Raw genomic sequence first — 23,356 nt, 5'->3', positions numbered from 1 at the left:
GTTAAACTTGTCCCTAAAAAGTTAAACTATTTTTTTTAGCGGGAGATGATTGTTTAAACGGTCGCTTGTTGTCGCTTGTTGCTGATTGTTGTCGAAGTTTATGGTGCATACAAGCGTGAGTTATACGCGTGAAATCCATTCGAAGGGAGCAAACGCACAATGGTGTAATTGTCGTAATACGGCTTTTGTGCACAATAGCGTAATTGAATGTACATGGTTTGAAGTAGTCAACGATTGTTCACTAATGAAACGTGTAGATAAACGAATTATAAGAATGCAAACGTTTTCGTAACAGTAAAAACTGCAAATATATGAGTCTCTACATTTTTGAAGTCGCTAAATAAATTTCGCTTGATGATATATACGCGAAGTTAAAATTATCTATTAACGGTCGCTCTTTCATTTTAGCCATGTGATCATATAACGGATCGAGACAAAATATATTTCACGTGATCCAGAGTAGCGTTGCATTTTAAAAATTAAATAACTCTTGAAGTCTGGAGAGTGCATCTAAATTTGTATTGCCCTTTAGATTTCGTGGCAACTTTCGCGGAAAGTTTCGATATTAATAATTACTTGCGGTATTGACATACGAACGTCGCAGAACAAGAACGCTAATAATTCGCGCGAGGAATCAATAAATTATTCGACCAAGAAACGGAATGAATAAAAACTATAATAATTATTCGTGTGAATATGTATCAACGATTTATATATCGCTAACACCCGCGTTTCACACCTAAGACTCGATGGCATGATTAACGACTCATTGTGCATTCATACAACAAGGTTATTTATCACAAAGTTTTTCTCTTTTTTTGTTTTTTTTTTCCGGACACCTGCATAAACCAACACGGAATTCATTGTTCACATTAGTGTCGGTCTCTCACAGTTGAACAGTGCACAATAACTATTATTTCATATGTGAGTTAAAAGAGTAAAATTAGTAATCACGAAACTTAAACACTTTATGGAATGTGAATCGTGATCTAACGCGACTGATACGTTCTCACTAAAGGCCATTGCACGTAACAAAGTTTTAGTCATAATCGTAAGGTTGTAATAAAATAGACGAATCACAGTCGATTATTCTCCTCGCGCTTGAAGAATAATCAAGTGTGATTGGTATATTTTCTTACGGCCTTACGATTAAAACTAAAACTTTGTTACGTGCAATGGCCTTAACGCATTCTCGCGGTATAAATAACTCTCATAATTAAGTATGTAGCCCGTAATATTTTTCTCTTGGGAGATTTTGGCTTAAAGAAGATACGACCTTGATTCTTTTTGCTGAATTTTTTGATATGAATTACAATATTACATCTCTCCGAATGGAAATATAAATTCGCTGCTAAGCAGAACTTGATGAGATCCGTTTTTTCCATATATGTCAGATTTAAACGATACGAGATTCTTTTTGACAACGAGAGGACACACACATTAGAACAAGCTCGCGAATTTCGCGACTCGTCTCGCTCGTTCGCGTGCTCGTGAAATACTCTGGTTCTTCTATTTCCGGCGCGAGGAAGCCGCGGCGGCAATACGGCCTGGTGGAAAATTATTTCGCGTATCATTTGAAAGAGCCAAAAATAGATCCGTGACGGAAGGCACGCGAGCACAAAGGTCCGTATAAATCACCGTGAGTGCTTTCACATCCGCGCTATTCATTGCGGGGACCTGTCTCGAGGATCCACGGATTCGTCCCGCCGCGCGCCGATGTATCGGGCGAATAAACGTATAGCCGCGGTTTTCCGGCAAACTATTTTGAAGAGCCCTTTAATGGTTCGGCCATTGTTACGGTTACAACACGCTAGAACTCATATTAATGAGCGCGCATGCGAGAAAAAGCAGAAAAAGAAGAGCCGCGCTATGTCTGCTGGCAATCGATTTGGATTTAATTTGACATATAGCTGACATATAGCTGCAGTTTTGTAATTACCGCGGGATGGATCTCTATTTCGGAAGAATATGATTTAAAAACTTTTGATCATTGCATACGAATTTTCATTGCGCGAAGCTGTTTCTTTCAATTTCAAAAAATATTAATTTCATAAGATAATTTTTATGTATTAAAATATTTTTTTATTATGAAAGGAAATGTGTAGTGATGAGATTACTCCAAAAGTATCATCGCACATTAGTCTTAATTAAACGAAATTCTCTCGTATATTACGACGTAAATAAGATAATATATTATTTTAGACCACTTTATCTTACTAAGACTTTATCTTTCTTAATAGAAAGAAGAGCTAAGTAGAAGAACAGGAATAAAAATGTTCCTTTGTATATTTTCTCATATATATTTTCTTATTTTATATTTTATGTTCTTTAATGCGTTCTTCAAAATGTTATTGATGTGTCAATATGCTATTGTTCGCATGTCTTGTACGAGCTATCTCTCTCAGGTTAGGTTATAAGTAAATGATTTCTTGTGTATCCATTTATCTACTTCCAAATCTGATAGTGACATACGGAAAAGCGCGCGATACATTTGTCTCGATTTAGGCGAAAATGGAGGTTCGTGGTTAAACGTGAATTTCACTGTTTCCGAAATTGGTGATATGAAAATCTACAGATTTATCATACGCTGCACCGGCAGTAAATTTGCATTCCATTTTCTATTGAATATCTCTGATATTAATCTCCAACGGACTGGAACTCATTGGTGTTATATCGATTCAATATTAATCGGGAGAGCTGATCCAAATATGGAATAAATTCGTAAAATCCGGGTCACCATGCGCGACATTCTAAGGTATCATACTTGATTTAACATTAATATTTGGCACGACTTCGATGCCGCGTGTCTCGATTGTGTGCAAATATAGGACGAATCGTTTATAGTTATTGTTGGCATCTTAAGCGTATCCTTGAACGTTTTCCATTAGACTATTTTAGTTTTGATATATAATTTAACGTGTCCATTGATTTATCACATACGTCCAGAATACAAACTAATTTAAATAATAATAGTAGCTATATATGATATATAAAAATCCATTTTGCACATGTGCTATTTATATATTTTACGTATTACACGTATCACAAATATTATATATCATGATAGAATTATTTATTATTGGATAAAAAAAATAAAAACGTTTTGATGGATTTTATAAAGTTTTTTTTTCGTATATTTAACTAGAAATTTTTCTCTTTTTATACCTACACGGAGAAAATTTTATAGTAAATATTACTATGGTGTCGCACTAGCTGCGGACCATCGAGGAATTTCAAGTTAAAATACTATAATTATTGTTTTAAAAACGATAAAATAACGTAATTTTTACCATAAACATAGTAATTTAACTTAAAATTCCTCGATGGTCCGCAGCTAGTGCGACACCATAGTAATATTTACTATAAAATTCTCTCCGTGTATTTAATTATTTTTATATATTTATATTCGTGACGAATTTAAATTTAATTAAATTTAGATTAAATTTAAAATAATTTTACAGATCTTACTATTGTAAATCGCAATATTACATAATAATAAATATCTATTTATTAACATTCATAGAAACAGAGTAACTGCGGAAATCTAACTCTATAATTAATGCGGAAAATATGTTTCTTTTGTAGTACACCTAACAGCAATATAAGTTCAAAGTTCAAAGAACGGTAACACGATTAAAAAATATCGATATAAGAAAACAATCTTCTTTAGTAAGTACGAATTTCTCATTGTGGACGTTTTATTTCACTTTATTCCGCAAACTTGTCACGTAGTATTGTAGTTTCGAAGGAACATTGACCCGGAGAATTTTTCAAAAGATTTGTCCGATATACCAGTCACAGAATTAACTTGTTCGTGAATTCGCTCAGGTAAAATTCCAGCCGCATTTTTGAATGATTGGAATGCAAAGGGGGATACAATGGGATTCACCTTTTCTAAAAATATCTTGCGAGAAGACCAATTATTCGATTTTATACTCAATGAATGATATCGCGATTTTTTTGGATTATATTAGTAGCAATGATACGTATATTTTTTGTGTCACTTTAAAATATATACAGCGTCACCGTTCAGCGATCGAAATTCGATAAACAATTTGAACTGATCATTATTTTTGATCTATCTATATACTATTATCCTGTTCACACTTTTTTGCTTCTTTTAATTGGATTACGATTTATTGCTCCTCCGAATGGCGCACTAATGTTGCGTGTGATTTTTCTGCATTCTAGCATTCTTTTCTTCTGCCTGCTTAGATATTCCACATTTCACACATTTTACACATTTGCACCGCGCGCGTCTGAGCCTGCCGATCCTCCATTTATCATATACATATATTGATTCTCTTGACAACAATAAAAATTCGCTATTATGACTTTAAAAAAAATATGGTAAATGAAATAATTCTAATTTTTGGAAGTGTGGGATTTTGCACTTGTTTGCCTCAAATCGAAACAAACATAAATTATAATGTGTCAGACGTGATTGATCCGGAAATCGAATTTGGATTTTTTTACTTTTTGGACTGCTATTCTGCGTAATCATGCTATTGCAAAATCATACAGAACTTAACGATACTTTTTCGCTTGTTTATATTACAATTCGATCAGTCAAACAAAACAACAGTCAAACATTTATTTTCGAATTTTCCCTATAGTGCTGTTTTCACACAAATATTGCAAATTTTGCACGATGCAAAATTAGCAATCAATGACGTCTTTGCACGTAGTCGAGCGCAAAATTACAGCTTGTGCATGCCGTTCACCTGTATGTGGTATGCGAAGTATCGCCTATATCTGCGGTGTCTTAAACTTTTTACTGCAAATGAACATGCATCTTATAAATATAACGAGTACATAGTTGTCACGAGTTACGGTCCTGTAATGTTTAGAATTTTCTTTTTTTCCCCTATTAAGAAAACCGGATTTAAGTTACGTTTAATAATTCCGTATTCTCATAGAAATTACCTTATTATAATATATTCAATACATGGTTAAATAGAAAATCTTTTTGTCCCCGATACGTACAATAATAGCGTTTGTAGCACATGGGTTAATGTACAGAATATGTACGTTTATTTGAAAATATGCGTAAGACGCTTGTGTATATACGAGAAACAGATTTATGTCGACGTACCAAGCAGAAGTAATCTATTTGGGACCCCATAGTCATATATTTCTTCTTGGAGCAAATATCAGACGGTACATTAGGCATAGAAACGTTAGATATATTACGTATGACTTTGAATTACTCGCGACATTCAAGTCTCCATAGTATTCTAAGGTCGAGAATACTTTATGGTCTTGTTACGACACAACGGTATCTATATTTAATGACATTTCTCTTTGCTGATGAATTAAGGGACGAAAATTCGCTACGATGTTGTTTTATTGTTTCAAGATCATATTTTTTATGCCTTGCTCAACTGACGTTTTGTCTATACTCGCGATATTTACAAAGAACGCCGTATTCAGATCGACGCGTAAATCGTTAGATGAGATGCAAATTAAATTCTATGTTAAGAAGCCAAGTGTGAATACTATGATATCATGCATTGTTCTTGGATTCATCAGCTTCATCACCAATTCGAACCAATTAATTTTAGCAACGTTTCTCTCTCTCTCTCTCTCTCTCTCTTTCTCTTTTTCTCTGTTCCTCTTTCTCTTTAATCAGATTCGCATTACGTTCGTTAATTACATATTTCCATAGAGATTACATTATTAATATATGGTTAAATGATTATAACATGATGAAAGCTTCCTCGATATTTTGATTTGTGTTCCGCCGCAGCGTATGATGTATGCATACAGTTAACGCGCATAATGGCACGTTATCGCAGCATGCCTTGTTAATACAGATTTATTACTGAAAGTCCGGCAGAAGGAAAGGATATCGCTACTTGTCATGCTGGGCACGCGCGGCCTAAAGTAGCTTTTCTGCATACCTAATTGTTGTATGCACAAATGCTACGATTTGCTCGTACGTTGCTACCCGCAATCGCCCAAGATTTAAAACGCGCGAATACATGTACGAGTAAAAGGAGAAAAGATAAGCGCACAATTCGAAACAAGGATTAAAATATTCCTGAAAATAAAAATAAAAATAAATCTAGAGTTCAATTAATAAATATATAAAAATCACATCATTGCATAATCAACAATCGAATTATTTTCCATTAGATGTGTATACTGGCACCGCAAGTAATTGAACTATTATGTCAAGCCTGCTGCTTATCAAAACACTCGCGATATATACATCCAATTTCGCTTGCATACTTGTTGAAGAAACGTGTCTCCAGTAGTTATCTATATAATCTATGTAACCAATGTGCAAGCTATTTATTAACGCGTCAGCTCAACGACGAGCTAGTCAGCGTTGCTGATGAAGCACACCTCACACACAGTGATTCTTCTTTTCCTCTTTCTCTTTCTTTGTTATGCATGCTTCTGCACATTTGTGCACATGGACAGATTGCTTCCTACTTACGATAAGCTTCCGTATAAATTTATTACTTCGTTCAACTATCTAGATCTATCCTTCTGAAGCTCGCATCTGACTAACGCGATCGTTTTAATACGGAACGTTAAACGCGTCGTCATGATTTATACGGAATTCGATGAATGTTAAGTGAAACGAAATCATTCAAAACGGGAACGGGTAGCACTGGTAATACCGCTTTTATTACACGATAATACGTACTAAATCGCATTTGTGAACTGATCGGATCAAGATATAGCTGCTATGTATAAATCCTGTATTGTGAATCTCGATCGCGTCTATCGTATTTTCCTCAGGAAAATATATTCGCTCAAGAAACACGTTCACCAAAATAAAATTCTGCGAAATAATTGGCCACTGTATGTGTATTTAATATATCTATCTAATTGTCCGATCAGAGTGAAATTCATGTATTGCATGTTTAATTAACGAAACTGCTCACAGAAAAAACTTTATTATTATTATTATTATTACAAAGCTGTAATTAACTGTGAATGAACAGTTATCGCTTTATATGAAATACAAACATGTGCTACGGACTAAAAGCTATATTTGATTGAAGAAATGCACTAGAGTTTCAGACATTTAACTTGACGTTATATATGTTGACAGTGCCATTCGGAACACTGTCTTCGGGCAATCGTCCAATTTTCTTCTCATGCGTTGACCACAGTGACCGTGTAGCTTAAAAGTGTTAAGATCTAATGATCTCGCCGCTGAAATAGATTTAACTCTGTTTCAGCGGCGTGATCATTACTTTTAGCACCAATGTTACTTAATGCGAATGTTAGAGCTTATGTTGAAATATTATGCACATTTATCAAGTTTCTATCTGTTGTTTTCATGTACTTACTCAGCATACTACTGTTCATAAAGAAAAGATAATTAATTATATGATTTTGATACTTACACATAATTCGATTTTTACAAGCTACGAGCCACCATTTTATTAACTATTAATTCAGAACGAAATTATATAATTTAATACATTTTAACTGTTCTCATTAGCTGCAATGCAAACGCTACGTAATCCTTCCTCAATTAATCTCAGTGACAAGAACGTTCTATTTGTGCAACTTGACAGGATATAAAATATTGTTTGGGAGAGACTGTCCGCGCAGGAAAGTATAGTAGCGAATTTTTCGTTTTGTCGCTATTAAGAATTGCCACTAATCAATTCCGACTATCGTGACTTAATAAACGTGCATATAAAAAACTTAATGACAGATGAAGAAATATCGAATCGTTGCCAGACCGGTGTTTTGCCATCGTCATTCCGGTATTTTCTAAGGCATATATCATACACACATAACATATCTGACAGGCACGCGTATCTGTATACGCGAAGTATACAAACATTCAATTATCGGTAAACGCAATTTTTTTGTCGGCGTGCATTTTATGCTACGTCTCGCTCCAGAAACTGCAGGGTCAGGATATCCTTGCCGTAAAATATTGCCTTTTTACGAGCACACTCACGCTATTATAGCTTTGTACCGAAAATAGCCTTTCAGACATTATAACGGCACGAAACGGTTTCGTACGAAGGATTTATAAATAACCCGGCTTAAGTTCTGAATCTGGAAATACTCTACCGATATCGAATTTAAGCTTGCTTGTAAATTTATTTCGGGAATCACGGAAGTTTCGCATTTGCAGGAGAAATTTAAAGATCACCGATGACAAAGCGACATTTTACTCGATATATCTCTCGAGCATATTGTGTGCTGAAAGTTTTGATCTTCGTGCATCTGTATCGTATATTGCTTAGGTTGATCTACGACTTATTGCGGTAGTAATGTTTATATCTAATGTAAATATTAGATATGATGAATTAAGTAATGGTATCGGAAGATCGCGATCGACATTCTGGTACACCGTTACAACTTAGAATGTCCGATCTGATGTGTATTTATAGATAACAATGATGCATTCAAGTAATCTTGAAACATACATCTGCTGAAATCGACCTATGGCCGTCAAAGATAAAAACTCAAGAAACGTTTTATCTTGCCACATAAATATATATGCGTGCTGCACAGCTTTTGATGCAATGATAACGCGTTATATCCTTGTATAATTGATCTATGAATAAATATGAAAAATATATTTAGAATTATAAACTATTTATGAACTTTCGAATTCCGCTAACTAAACATTTTGATCTCGTTACTGTGGATAGGAATTTAATTTTCTCTGTAGGGGGAAAGGTAAATGTTCATTCAACTTTTCTCATGCAAGAATAAAGCTCGAAATTGAAATTATATCAATAGCGAATAGCTATTTTAGTTCTACCGCACAAAATCCCTTCTGTTTTATTTTAAATTTGATTATATATATATATATATATATATATATATATATATATATATATAGATCATGAAAGAAGAGAGAATTAAATTTCTGCGCACATTGATGCATGAAATCAATTTTAGTTTATCTGATTCCAAAGTTTATTAACAGTTTATAAGTCATTCATTTTTTATTCTTGCACGATGGGAGAGAAGCTAGCTGCACAAAAATGTTATATTATAGGTAGTCAAGTGTTAAATGAAGCTTCTTTTTTATATTAAATTAATATAAATATATAGATTATTTTTTAGTGTAGTAATAGTATCTAGATTAGTAATAATATATTGATTAGTAATAGTAAAAGATAAATGAATATCAAGCGAAAGAAAATTTCGCGCTGTATATACACGAAAGTAGATCATATGATATAACGAGCGATTGAACATCTCTCTGCTTTTCGTGCATATCTTCCTTGGGCTCCGAGCCGCCACCCTTCCTGCTGTATTCATCATTGTGTGAAAGCAATGTTCATCGAGCCAGTCGTCGCGCATCCTGATCCGAAATCACGGAGGGGTTTAATGTCCAGCCTGTGCAATAAGGACGAGAGAATATTGTCCGACCATATGTTACCAAAACGTTGGTCAGCTGTTCGTGACGGTCGCGGACAGCGGAGACTACGGCATACGTCAACGATTGACCATTTATCAATCGTTGTATCCTCGCCGCTTCATCGAGTGCCAAACGATGCGCAGCGAACCCCGATGTGCGATTGATTCGGTGTGGGATGGTAAACGAAGGGATGGCAATCCCGGATAGAGAAATACTCTTGTATATTACAACTCTCTGGAAATAACTTATATGCCGATGCAATCGCCAACATCGCGAGGTAAACTATAAGTGAATGATTCTAATACTCGCGCTGTATCACGCGATTTGTGTGATGATTACCAGAATGTATATGCGAGAACATCTCTTAATTTATTAATCTTAATTAATTAATTAATTAAACTTAGGGTTTTTTTTGCAATCTATAGTCGAGCATACGACTTGTAATATAAAATACAAAAGGAGTAGTTACTGTTAGCCCCTTCTCTCCAACCTCCATGATATATCGCTCGAATAAAGCGAAAAAAAGAAACAGAAAAGAAATCAGAGCGTTTGCCTCTCCGTGAAGTACAGGGATCGTGCCGGATGTGACGCATTCTGCTGCACGACGTGATTTATGGTAGACCCATCTATATGCGTTTTGAATGGTTCATTTGAAAATTACACGCCATTCTCGCGTCACGTTGAAGCCGACTACTTGGACGTCTTAGAGGCCCTCGCGTGACCCGTCGTGCCCTTGCCGCACCAACGCGGCATGCACCCCCGGCCAGTTTACATCAGTCTACATCAGTTTACATGACGCGCCGTACGCATTTGTAAAGCTTGCAATGCAAGCCGCCGCTACGAGTTCGTCACTCGACAGCAAACTTTTCGGCTAAATCGTGATTCAGCGTCTTAGCCATGCACGTTTTTCCCCACTTTCCTGAGTAGGCATATGTATACCTTTAAAGATTAATAAGATCTTATATATACCACGTTATCTTGGAATAAAATATAAAATAATTCATGAACGAACAATAAAGAATCCATCCAAATTCTACGTAATTGCATGGTGCAGTCTGAAAAGTAGAAAACCTGAATTTGAATTTCGGCCTGGTCATTTTCGATTACATTACATTTTATGTTTATTTTAATTTATCCGTGGAGCAAATAACAAGTCCCATTTTTTAAAATTTTGTTCGATTAATTGAATATATATATATATATTTTTTTATTGTAATTTGCATCAATTACTCGTATGTTTAATCTATATCGGTATTTGTTGTTTTTAAGAAGAATTGCATACAAAATAATTTACGAGGGAAATTTACTCGAATGGAATGCATCATTCAAATGTATAGGAAGTGAAACTATCATTGCAAAGCTCTTTTTGCACTTTAATATTCCTATTTACAATTCATAAATAATAGCTTACAAATAGTTATAATCTAAAACATATTATTTAACATAATTTCTATTAAATGTTCTCATTTGTATTATTAACGTCACTTACCCTCATTTTATTGATCGATGCTTTAGCGAATCTGTATTACTAATAGAAAGTCGAAATAAAGGTGTGAATATCCGAGTAGCATTATTTTAACGTTCGAGAAGATATAGACGGGTCTGTCGTCATAAATCTGTTATAGCAGGAAACCCTATCGAGTTTGCAGGGTATATCGTAAGATCAATGAAACTAGAGTTATTTCTCGACTTGGAAGCCCATCTCTTTGATTTGATATCTTGAATAGCTTGCTGACTAGGACTTTATAATTAGTAAATATTAGTATATAATTAGTACCTACCTCTTGCACCAGATTTCATCGGTATGTCTATGCTGTAACATTGTTGAGGCTGTCACACTCTAGTATTCATAAATACGTGAAATTCGCAGGATGACTCGTATACAATCTCCCGCCGGTGGTCCACGCGGGCATTGAAATCTCACCCCATGTCCGAGCTTTTAAAGATCGTTATGAATGCTTAATCCGACCTCGCACGCTATACACCGTGCACTGCGTGCAATATCTCTTACGAAGAGATATTTACATATCTTATGCACGAACTCATGTACGCGCAAACCATCATAATTTCGCGCGGACATCTGTGTGAATTACTCAGTTTTGTGATTTATGTTTTATACAATATTTATTATGTCTGTGAAGATATCTGTAATCACGTTAATCCCCGAAGATGATGGTTTATCAAATGTCGCTTTACGGAGGTCCGCTGGAAAATTATTTTGTTCATTAGCATGAATTTCACAACCTGCAATTTGCAACGCTACGTGCTACGCTAACGTGTCATTAAAATTACAGTCTGTCAATTATATCATATCGAATTTTCTCGTAACGATAAAGTGTAATTTCTAGCGTCAGCGAACCGTGCGATCTATCAATATTCGCGCGTAAGAGTAATTCGCGGAGAATGTTAGCGTTTTTGTAAATTATGTAAATGTCTTATGTAAATTAAAGTTAAAAGTTTCCGAGAATGAATGACCGTGTATTGCACTGAAAAAAGGTTTTAGTTATAATAACCAAGGCTTTTTTTGGTGAAATAGTTTCAACTAATGACGAAATAATTTGGTTAATGTTAACAAATTTGGTTAACATTAACCAAATATTTTGTCATAATCACTAAACCCTTTAGTTGAAGCTATTTCACCAAGCCTTTGTTATTATAACCAAAACTTTTTTTCAGTGTGTCTTGAATAAAGAGCTTGTATTAATATTAATGTAAAATTATTTTTAAATCAATATATGATTAGATCTTTTTAATTATTGCAAGAAGAATTGGACATTTTTCTGTTCCTACTATAAATGAATAAAAATATCGATACATTTTAAAGCACATGTTTTTCGACAAAAAGATAAATATTGTCATGTTTTGCTTGTCATTTAATTACATTTTATCGCTTTATTTATCTTCTCTTTTGTTCACAATTTTTAACAACGTTGTTGTACACAATGCTTTGTTTTGTTAGCGGCTCATACGACAGAGCGTATAATGATCATGAATTTCGCTTTAAATGCAGACGTGACACATTCAACCAAAAACTGTTATAAGAAAAATTGTAAATTCTTGCGTATTCTCTCGGTATTTCGCGTTTTATGATTTGCAATTTATCCATGAAAATCGATGCTTTACTATCATGAAGTTTTGATTTACGTGCCTCTTATAGGACAGCTAATTAAGTACTGCGAGCACATACGTATGATGCAATCGAGAAACAAAACCAATGAGACAAGTTCTTACGGTGAAAGACTCTTAGACAGATTTTATATTTTATTATCTCGCTAAGGAAGCGTCGTGACGTTTATGTAAATATCTGTATTCCTTGGTGAAGTGTCGTCAATAACTTCAGCATGGCATAATGCATATCGGTAAGGGAGATGAGGTAAGAACGGAAAGAAGCGCGCGGTGAAAGGAGTACAGACGGAGAGAGGAAAGATGGAGAATATGAAAAAAAGGAAAATTCTGAATGGTACTCGCGCGTCGTCTGGGCGAAAGATAGGAATTTTCTTAGCAGCTGGAAACTTTCTCAGAGTTTTCTGTCGATTTGACGTTTTATCCGAAGGCTCAGACACCGGAAGACATATAAATGTTAGACGAAGTGCTTCACACATCGATGTGTTCTGCCAAAAAAAGGAAAACGGCTGGCCGCCGCCGTTTTTATATTGTATAATCTTTAAATATATTTGTAAAAAGGAGTTCGATCCGAAGTCACCCTCATATTCACTTCAAATATCAAAGACACATCACTATATGTCAGCTGAAATAATCGACATCTATTTATATCTGTTTATATCACGTATTTTAATTCGTGTCGTAGAACGCTTTCGCGCTTGTTATTCTGATATTTCGTACTCTCTGTGTTCATTTCTCTGTACCTCATCATGAACACACAGCATAGAAGCCTTTAAATCTTTCTGCCGTGAAATTACTATGCGGTAGCTCGTCATTATCAACCTCCGTCCCTACGTAGGTATAACTACGTGCGCACATTCATGCTACAAACCCGTCAAAGTAATTACATACACGCGCGTCTGCATCACGCCTTCTCGTATGACACATTTGCTTGCTATTAACGGCAAATAATGTGATGATAAAATAATAAAATTCCATGCACACTTTTACAGCTTATTTTTATTTGTATGACATTTTTGCTGAACTTTTCCATCCAACTGTAATGGACTTACGTTATTTTTTGGTCGAGAATAACTGTACATTTTATTATAATAACTGGACTGTATGAAATAAGAGACCGTGATATTTGCTTTAGTTTCTCAAGACAAGAGGTCATTGTAGACAATTTGCACGGACCCGAACGTTTCGCCCGAAGCAAAAGTTTTAAATGTTTCTCGTCCCTCGACTTTTGCCACGCTATATTCTCTCCTCGCGCACGAGAATTAAACGCGGCCGAGTCCGGCAACAACCGTGACCCGAATATTGTTAGTCCCCTTATTTACGTTTAAACGTCTTTTAACTCGCCAATAACGCGAATACTTCGAGCCTTCAACATGGCAAATTGAACGATCGTGTGTTACGATAGAATCAAAACGAACTGAAGTGGAGCACGTACAATTAATTTTTTTATATTATCAAGATTTTCTCCGTGGAAAATAAAGTTGTATAAACGACTATTACAATTTCTTCTGGTTACTCCTAATTAAAAAAAGATAGATATACATAATGAATATCGATCTAAGACTCGAATATAACGGATTAATTTAATTAGCAGAATGTTTCTTTAGTACATTTCTTATTTAATTGTATAGCAAATATCATATATTTAACTTACATTTAAATACATAGCAAAATATATTAGCAAACATTATTCCAAAGAAATAATTTGCTAAATAACGATGAAGTTAAAATATGCAAATTTATAAATATCTATAAATGTATAATATCTGGAATATTGTTGTCAAAGTTTCTTGAAAATTATAATTTTTCTCTCCCCCTTCTCTGTCTCTCTCACTCACATTGAATTGAATTGAATCTAACGCGCACACAATCTGATTTTCGAGTAACGTGCCCGTTCGAGCGACATTAATAGCCTTTTCTCAAAAGTATTCTTCTGCTGTGGAGAGGATGCTGGACGATGCAGTTACCGATATACCAATCGCCTTTAAGTCCCTCTTAAACCGACGGTGTAATCTACTTATGGGTGCAAAGCTTCTTTAAACCGGTCAGCCGTGAACGCGCTTGGCTCGAAACGCTTTTGCGATCCCACATTCCGCGGAGTTGTCTGTTATCTGAAAGTACCTGCCGCGTCTTCGCGGTCGGTGTATTCGCCGTGGCTATCAAACGCAGACGCTCATCCGCCGATGCATTTAAAGCGGAAGTCGCGTGTAAGACAGAGATAGCGTGAAACGCTAGTCGTTGATTAAAGAGACGGGAAGAGGAACGAGAGAACGAGGGTAAAAACGACCCATTGAATGCGCGTCTTTTAATGGTATTCACTGTGAACACAATAATATACCGAGACCCCGAGGAATGAGGTTTTGAATGAGAGATTAAGATTCTAACACGCCTACCGATAACGCGGAGATTATTCATCGAGGTGCCGGAACGCGCCTCGATGATTAATACGGAGCGATTTGGAACGATTAGATTTTTCGGATTTAATGTATTCTGTTTTAAATTAATGCAGTATCTTATAAATATCTTACAATCGTTGAAGATTAAGCCTCACCTTGGACGATCTATAATCTATATCAGAATTCAGAATAGACTTCTACTTATAATTGTACATATCGTGTACAATACGAAAGACAGTTGAAAAATCTGAATACAAATGTACATAAAAAATGCACATATATCGAATAAAATACTCGATGTATGAAATTGTGAATAGAATTCTATTCTGTGAAATTTAACGTGCATGAATTACAGATTGTTTAAAGTAAGGTTAAATGAAATAGTACTATGCGCGTATCTTCATGCTTGACGTAATTTCCCAGATTTACTAACTAATAAATGAGCATTCAGTATGCCTATCCTTGTTGTCGTAAATGTTTATCAAGAAAAAGCTCAAGTTAAAGATAAAGCGTTATCACATTTTTACGATAACTTTCTTTGCCTATGAGCAATAGAGAAGCAAATGAAATAGTTGATCGATTATTTGTTTAAACATATACTTATCTTATTTCCATAGCCATTGCAAAACTCTAGAGCAAATATAATTTTTAAAAATAGACTATGTAATACATATATAAAGCACAATTTCTAAATATATGAACTATATATGTATAAGCTACAATTCTAATTCTAAAATCTAATTTGATTAAAAACATCAGTAACTTCCTGAAATATTTATACATATAAAGCACAATTTCTAAATATAAAGAAAGTTATATATAAGTTATATAAAGTTATATATAAGTCTAAAATCTAATTCCGATGAACGTTGTTTTTAAAATAATGTTTCTAAAATAAAAACAATCTAACGGGTGCTTCTGGCACGTCAAAAGCATGTTCTGGTCAACTGTGGATTACAGCAACTGATGTGTATAAAAAATACATTGCGAATGGCTATAGGAGTTAAAATCCGCTTACCGCCCACACTGTTCACAATTTAAAAAATCGATTGCATCACGCACAACGGCGAGAATATTACTGTCCTATCTTAATGCGTGCTGATTTTGCGTGTCAATTAAGACCAGTATTCGAATAGCTCGGTCGACCTCTGCGGCCGTCGCGACCGAGACGGTTCCGTACGAAACTGAACACGTCGGAATCAATTACGCGGCTGGCTTTCAAAATAATTAATTTCCGAGGGCTCGCCTTATATTGCCAAAACTGTCGGCGTGCAGTATTCATTTGTCTCGCCGTGTGGTCATGAGTCGCAAACCCATACAGTATTGAGGGCAACGTCTCGCCGACCTATCTCTGTGTCAACCCTTGTTCAAGTGACTTTTCTGTTCGGGGAGTTTGTCATGAATATCGACAAGCGAAATTAACTGAAAGAAACAAGCTGCACTTTACGCCGTTTATAAATACACTGAACTTGATCTGCGAGTGAGATAACAGATCTAAATTAACGAGTATGAATATAAAATACGATCTGACTCTTTAGTGCTATACTATTATTAAAATCCACTTTACACGATTTATAATTTGTATTAAATTTTAAGACAGGGCTCTATTTATATTTTGTATTGGATATTTTGATATGTGCATTTTATATATATGCGCGGTATTTTAATTTTTCAAGTGCTTTTTATATTACACAGCATGTAAAATTAATTGAATTTTATCCCGAGTTATGACACATGAATTAAAAATCATTTAAAAATGGACTTTAATATAAAATATCAATTAATATTGGCAGTGTAGAATGTCTCATCGTATGATACTTTAATATTTTGGAAATAAATTAGACTTGAAAATTCCGATACGAAAATCGATAATAATAGATCTCGGGTTATAAATTGAAAGTGACATTTTGATCTATTATTTGTTATCGACTCTCACAACTTTAATATATACAAGTACATTTACTATAATAACTAATATAAGTTGATTACTAATAGCAATTCTTAATTGTTGTTATACAAATTATTTCATACTTTTCAAAGAAATTTTAAAAATTTATTAATTACTTTTTATTTGAAAAGAATTAGATTTAATGTTAAATCTAAATTAAAAGAAATAAAGTTCTCTTCCTCTTTTTTCTTTCTATTTTGTAATAAAAAATGGAAATTATAATTTATTATTATTATTTCTTTTCCAAATTTTGACTTCCTGGAAGGAGTAAAATTGTGTGCGAAAAAAATTACTACATATTTTCTACGACAATTTAATTTTTTCCGTTTATATTATGCCAGAATTCTATTTTTCTCGTACATGTAATATCGGTTAAAATAGGTAAATCTCACTCTTCAAAAGAAATGCTAGACTTTAACATGCCTATAGTGGCCATAGTATATTGCTTCATTCATCGGAGTTGATTTGGAAACGCATAAGAAATGGAAAGAATATTTGTTTATAATACGCGTTTAATATTTCCCGTACGTTAAATGTTTGTAACGGCTAGGCAGGCATGCCGCGTGTGACGCGACGGAGCTTAGGTGTTTTTTTTTTCGCGACGTACGCGCGGGCCGCGGCGCCCGCGGCGAGCGCGAGCGCGCTCACCTTGTCATTCGCGCGGCGAGACTCGAGTAAGCAGGTGGCGGCGTGAGCTGCTCCGTGTGTCGTCGTATCATTATCCTTCGAAATACGCGCTCACAAGTGCCGAGAGATAACGCGATCGTTTTCCAAAAACAATTAGCGACGTTTATCCCGCACGATCGATTAATTCGCACGCTTAACGACTACGGTCAACGACTCGCGAGTATATCGTGGCGACGGCTATTTACCGAAATATATTTGAGATGAGAATCGAAACGATAAGGAATTGTTGTTTTAAACACAATTTCCACGAGCGATAGTTCTTTCTTTTGCGATATAATTACTTGAATTTTTGTATCTCGCGTCGCGCTTGATATTTTTGAAGCGAAATCGTCAACGAATTTCTCGGTCATTAATATATAGAACAAATGGACTTCGATATAAGCGGCGTCACGATTTGTCTGATTAATAAGTAATCAGTTTTAAATTTTGTCATTTATACAAATTCGGTATATCGATAATTTATTAAAGCTCTTCGTCGTTCGAAATTCTGTTATTCTAATACGAGCCTATACAAGCATGCCTTCGAAGGGATCACATAATTAAATTTTCTTTCGCGTTATTCGCAATGTACTAAAATACATATCGCATGTAATCAATATCGGGAGTTCTGTGCAAGTATCGTGTGATTAACGCGTTCTATAAAGGAACGAAAGAAAGAGGAAGGCCTAGGAGACATCGGACGATCATGGAGTGAGTAACTATCTTTTATTTGTCACAAAATAAGACGTTGATAATTATTTTACATGCGCGACGGTTATTCGAACTATTTATTATTTTATGCATTACTGTAATTTCGGTATACTTACATTTTAAAGTTCAACAAAATCCGTACTACAATTCCGCTGTCATGCATCGTGAGGGAGAAATCGTCTTTTACTTTAATTTACGATAATGGATCTGTGAAAGTTGTATCAAGATATCTATAAGACGTCTGTATCTAAATTTATCTATCTGTATCAATTCAATAGCGTAAAAATAATTAATACGGAGAAATATAACATAGATTCATTATTATAAATGAATAGATTAGGAGATAGATTAAAGCTGACCCTCGAATATGTAATTATTATATCCGATTTATTGCACGTATATATGAGAGAGAAGCTCATATATAACGTTGAATTTATATATTCAATTTATTTAATAAAAGATATGCTAATGATTTTATTAATTGTATTTATTTTCAGAACGCGCCAATTTTATTTTAATTTTTTATAGTCTATTCAACTAATAGCAAATAAAATTTGTTATTAGTAACCAATTTGACAATATTAGCTGATTATTATAATTTATATAATACTTATATAATATACGTGAGAATTAATAACAAATGACGGATCTGATATTGGTTTTATTATAGCTAATTTTGATTGTATTTAATCTCCACGTTATTAAAATATTGATAATTATAACATTCTTCATATAGCCATTTATATAAGATTTGTCTGCAAAGATTGTTTACGTAACTTACGATTTTAATTCCGGTAATAGATAAAAGATTCTCGTTAATTTTGAATTAGTAGGTATATCGAAGCCATAAATTGTTCTCGGATTATGATCAATTGAAAATTGATTTATTTTTCAGTTGATATATCAGACTTCTCTAACAAAATTTTAATTTTTTTATTAGGACATTAAAATTTATAGTCAGTTCAGTTTCATGCGTCTTCTAAATTCAGTTTTCTTTTTTTTAACATCTTGTACATTATCGTCATAAATTTAGAGTGCCACTATGCTAGAAAATAAACGGCATCCTGTCGATTAAGTCTTTCATATTTCACAATCAGCGGGTGTGCCGTCAAAACGGGGCATAAATAAATTAACGTAGCACGATGCAATTCGTACGTCCCGTGTTGAGCCTTTGAGTTATATCGCTCTGCCGAGTTAAGAGGAGTTAAGAAAAACATAAATGTTGCGATTGAATTGGTAACTCGTGGGAAAGCTATTTTCACGTTCTCGAGCAGGAGCGCGCATTAAGTACGTCGCCATCAGCCATAGAATGTACGCCAGCTCCTCGTAAGCGTGATTTCTTGTAAACAGCTTTGTTTCTTGATACGAACGGAGTTCTGAGAATCATGATACTAAACGTTTTGTCACGTGCCGAGCCATTGTCGTGGGAAAATCGGTAAGGATGCGCGAGATTGGGATTCTTATTTGTAATTTATGTCTTGTACTAATGATTTGGTTGTTTTTCTTCTTCTTCTCGAAAAGCATCTATGAATAGATTCGATGCTCGTTAAAATCGTTAGGCAATTTTAATGATTTATGTCAATTATGATGTCATTTGATGAGTCAGATTGTTTGTATTTGTCTCATCTCAAATTACATTGTCTTAGTTTGTACCGAAAGTTCAAAAACAATCTGTCACTCTCAGAGAATTCTATTTAGTAGCAAAACGTTTGACAAAAATAAGCCAATTTTGAAAATACTTTATCAATTTAGTACGCGTAGGATTAAACTGTTATGAACGTAACATAAACATAAAATTTACATCACGCGATTGATTGTAAAGATAGCCGCATTTTCCAACGCAAAAATACAGATTTTATATTTAAATGCTAAATATATTTAACATTAAACATTTTAAACATTGCATGTATAATATCAAGGAATCTGTTGTTAAAATTAACGGTAATAATTTTAAGTATCTGTAGTTTTGGGATATTTAAATAATGCTATCTGGAAATTTTATACGCGATCTGTGATATTAAGGAAAAACGCGATAAGAAAAGACACGCCGCAACTATGTAACTTGATCGCAGAAAAAATGCAGAAAAGCTAGAAATCTAATTAAGATTCCTTGGCGCCACCCAGGGTACGTTACATTAATTAAAAACATACATATGCAATATTCTTCGACATTTATCTGGTAATTATATGCGAACACCTCTTGTTTGTAACAAGATATGCATACGCATTGTAAATTGCCTCGGAAAATTGCTACAGGAAAATTAAACGATCGTACGATAACTCGCGAACAACAACGATCAATCGATGGCGATGGCAGTTGGCACGAATATCGCTCTGCTGGAAGTAATTTATGAATAATAGAAACGTTTAGAATTGCCGTAATCGCTTTTGCTATATATGCGTCAAGTTGCACGACAGTATAACTCAGTATCGGCACATAGAATGCTTTGTATCGAGCATTAAATTTTCATCGTGTAATTCCTCTAATGTGAAAATGTATTCCTCTCTTATATACACGAAGATATATATTTATATAAATTATTTATATTATTATATATCCATTAATTATCTGCTTTTATAATATAAAACTATATTTACTTATATTCTTATAAAATAATTTTATCTCTTATTTCGAATTGTTTAGAATATATAAATATATATATTTCAGAAAATTAATTCAAATTACAAATCTCTATGCTAATTTCGATCGTAATATTGACCGCATTGCATAAGTAAAATTTAAAATTAGACTGCCGTACGTAGCTGAATATATTTTAGATATGAATGAATATATATTTTAGATATAATTGGTATCATAAAACGTAATTGCGGTACCTAAAAAATCCAAATCAAATAATTATCTCGACGTGGTAGGTTACAATGTTCTTAACGCACTATAGATATATTATTATTGCAATTCCATGCTAGGATAATGGATTAGCTCTAAGCAATTTATATATCCTCAGTTTTCGCCCGAATCACCAAGATGCGTGTGTGTAGTTCCTCATACTTCTATCATTTTATCAATCATGATGAAAATTTCATTTTTTTGTTTCCGATCACCAATTGAGAGGATATCCGCATTTAAAGCATTTCTTCGTATGCATGTCGAATGCGTTATACGAGATCAAGAAATACTGCGCGGATACTATGCGTGCTCGCTAAGTGGAACCAAGGTAGCGTTTCCGAAGGATAATATAACCCGTGGTTTGTTGCGTCACGAATATGCGTGTCCCGCGTCGAAATAGGAGATGCCCCAAGAAACGCACTCCCGCGGCATTAATTTACAATGATGCGATTGCAAATTGCGGCCGTAATCCCGCGAATACGCGCCAGCGGGGAAAGCGATCAGAAAAGTGACTTAAACGGCTCACAATTGCTTTAATTGTGAGCGTGAGTTTTGCCTGTCGGACGATATACGGTAGTTCGTCGCTTATTACCGGGCGATTAACTCTGACCGCGCCGCGCCCGCGCCGCCTCGGGCTTCCCACTTTCCAAGATGTGTACATTCCGAACGAATGCACACTGTGTAATTCTGCAGATGAGATAATCGCTAGGAGGAAAGTTCCTCTAATCGCGTGATAATCGTTGATTTCGAATGAAAGGTGGGGAAGATATTTGCTAGCGTGATATTTAATATATATACAAGCAAATAGTTTAGCATGTCAACAAATCCGTGTAAACATGTCCGTGTAATTAATGTCTTATATAATTTTTATTTTACGAATAATTTGTGTTATTTATAAAAATGTTTGTAACTGAAAGCTATGTTTTTCTAAACTTTGTAACTTAAAGGAACAAAGAAATTATATCGAACTCCATATGAAGTGTGAAGATTGACATAATATAATACGTGCACACACATACAAACACACACCTTTTATGTTAACTTTTATATGTCAGATGGAGTAGATATAAATAATTTCCTCGTATACAAAAATACACACAATTGGTTATAATGGAGACAGAATATCTACAAGATGTACGTACACTTATTGTTATAAGTGATATATATTTTTTGATAAGGTGGGACTTTGATGATTCGCCCCACCGCTAAATTGAAACAAACATAAGTCATTATCTCGCGAAAGTGACTAGGCCGGTGAACTCGGATCCATTTTTCTTTTTTTTGATCATATTTACGTGTTAGTTTTGTCAACCAGACACATTCGTTGTGTTCAATAATCGTGTTTTTCTGTGTATGTGTGATTGTGTCATTTTCACACCCCAGATGGAGTTAGACATAAATAATTTCTCGTATACAAAAATACACACGATAGGTTATAATAGACAGAAGATATGTGAAATGTATATATTTTATAAATCTTGGTTGACTCTGTTATTTTTTGGAAGTGTGGGGCTTGCATGCTTGCCCCACCAATAAATTAAAACAAACATAAATCATTATCTTGCAAAGGCAACTGAGGTGGTGAACTCGGATCTATTTTTCCCGGATTAATTTATTTTTTCGTTTATGTTTATTTCAATTTATTGAAGCAAGCGGTGCAAAGCCCTACCTTCTAAATATTATGTTGTATTCGGTAAAAAAGATAGAAAGTCCAGAAACGAAAAATACTTCTTGTTAAATAAGTACTTAAAGTAATAATGTTTGTATTTTTTTTGTGTACGAAAAATTATTTATGTTTGCCTCCATCTAGAGTGATTATAAACAATCGCATATTTAGAGATTACCACAATTAATATAAAGTATACGATAAAACTTATCAGCGAGTTCAAGTAGATTTCACTTTGACACATAAATTTTTGCTTTATTTTATGAATAGAATTATAGATATAATTGCTTGTAAGAGAGAGATATTTATTGTGCATTAAAATATTGATGTTCAGATTTAAAAATCAGTCTTTTAATAGAAAGGATTTCAATTTATTGTTCGTTAGAAAATTCATCGACGAAAGAAAAGTAAACTTTGAATATTCGGTATAAATGTAAATTTATTTATGTATACGTTCATTTCAGTTTATTTCAGTATATTTTCCCTAATTACATCGACTTTCACACTCTAGATGGAGTTAGACATAAATAATTTCTCGTATACAAAAATACACACAATTGGTTATAATAGGAAATGTATGTATATATTTTATATTATAGTTCATATTATAGTTTTAACATCTTATTTTTTGGAAGTGTGG

At 34.1% G+C, this 23,356-nt stretch overlaps 1 protein-coding gene across 4 annotated transcripts in view; it reads left to right on the top strand.

The window, feature by feature from the left end:
• The window catches only part of Sulf1 (Extracellular sulfatase Sulf1), a 78,647-nt gene that overhangs the window by 1,644 nt on the left and 53,647 nt on the right, over positions 1 to 23,356 (top strand). The window contains exon 1 of one of the 4 annotated variants that reach the window (XM_071774805.1): positions 17,493 to 18,202. The exons of the other annotated variants lie outside the window; for them this stretch is intronic. The gene's annotated coding sequence lies outside the window, so the exon portion shown is untranslated. Of the gene's footprint in view, positions 1 to 17,492; positions 18,203 to 23,356 lie in introns of those variants that run through there. 4 annotated transcript variants of the gene reach the window in all.

The sequence above is a fragment of the Temnothorax longispinosus genome, chromosome 4 (genome assembly GCF_030848805.1).
Source record: "Temnothorax longispinosus isolate EJ_2023e chromosome 4, Tlon_JGU_v1, whole genome shotgun sequence".
Taxonomy (NCBI): domain Eukaryota; kingdom Metazoa; phylum Arthropoda; class Insecta; order Hymenoptera; family Formicidae; genus Temnothorax; species Temnothorax longispinosus.
Note: the sequence above shows the minus strand (reverse complement) of the source record. Positions and strands in the feature narration are given on the sequence as shown.